The sequence below is a fragment of the Chanos chanos genome, chromosome 3 (assembly GCF_902362185.1).
Source record: "Chanos chanos chromosome 3, fChaCha1.1, whole genome shotgun sequence".
NCBI classification, from domain to species: domain Eukaryota; kingdom Metazoa; phylum Chordata; class Actinopteri; order Gonorynchiformes; family Chanidae; genus Chanos; species Chanos chanos.
The window spans coordinates 36,187,501-36,188,768 of NC_044497.1; positions in this window are offsets into that span (position 1 = coordinate 36,187,501).

Below are 1,268 nucleotides of genomic sequence, written 5' to 3' on the forward strand. Positions count from 1 at the left end.
TGAAATTGCCTCTGTAGAACTGCACACATACCTTTGACTTTCTTCCTTTCTTTTAGGTTGAGGCTATCTGTACACCCTTGTCACTACACTAATAGACCAGGCATTGGGTCTGACCAGGCAAAAAAGATCTTGCATATGTTAGCAACATAGTCTCATAATGTCTTACAGTGAAACTGTGTGTCATTGTCCAGTGAGATAAGAGGTCTATTCCAGCTTTGAGGACAAGTGTGCCTCACCCAAGTCTGAATAAATCTGATTTTTGCGAATGAATTCTACATTATTTTTTTTTCCAGGAATCTACAGAGCACTTCCATTTAAATGTATCCTAAATGAATTTATGCATAAGAGAATTTGCATTCTGTTTTGAATTAATGACAACCTGTCCAGATGTTGAGTGTGAAAACTAGTAATGAGCAGAGTTCACCGTTCACTGTGGTTTGAAAGACATTTACATTCCAAATTGGTAGCCACAAGTGTCTTTACATATCCTGCTGAAGATAAGCAAGGTAAAAATCAACGATTACCTGGGAGAAAAAAAAAAAAGTATTTTCCCCCTAGCTGTATGAAGTTCACCTCTTCAAAAATAATTTATTTTGTTGACAGTATGCCTAATCTTTTTACATGTTCTATACACTAGCTCTCCAAACACATACAACTTCTCTCCCTGCTTTACCAAGTGGCTTGTTTAGTATTATGGACTAAACAATAAACGCTCAACCTCTGCAACTCCTCTCATTTCAAAGAGGAATGAGATCTCAGTGAAAATGCTGATCCTCATTGTCTAACATGCTACAACAACAATTACAATCCACTGCAGACTGAAAAAAAGAAAAAGAAAACAGAACAAAAAACCCCTCATACTCTGCCTTACGGAAGAGTGACAGATGAGACATTGGGCTCACTTAGCCTTGTCTAAGAGGGTTTTAAGATAAACACACTAATGCTGCACAGGCAAAGATACAAATACAAAATAGACATTAAACCACGAGTCAGTATTTGACCTGTGGACGGGCCCAAAGTCACAGATTTTACAACCCTGTGTGTTTCTGTGCCTAAACAGAGTAGCATGTCTGTCCATTAATTTGTCCATTTCTGAATTTCAATGTATCCGACAAAAAAAAACAAAAACAAAAGAAGAAATAAAGAAAATGTTCAATTTCCATGCTTAAGCAAAGAAAATAGAACTTCAGTAAACCTTTCTTAAAGACCAACTCAGCCAAAGTTAAAAATTGAATCCTACGGCTCTAAACTCATTTTACTCATTTAGT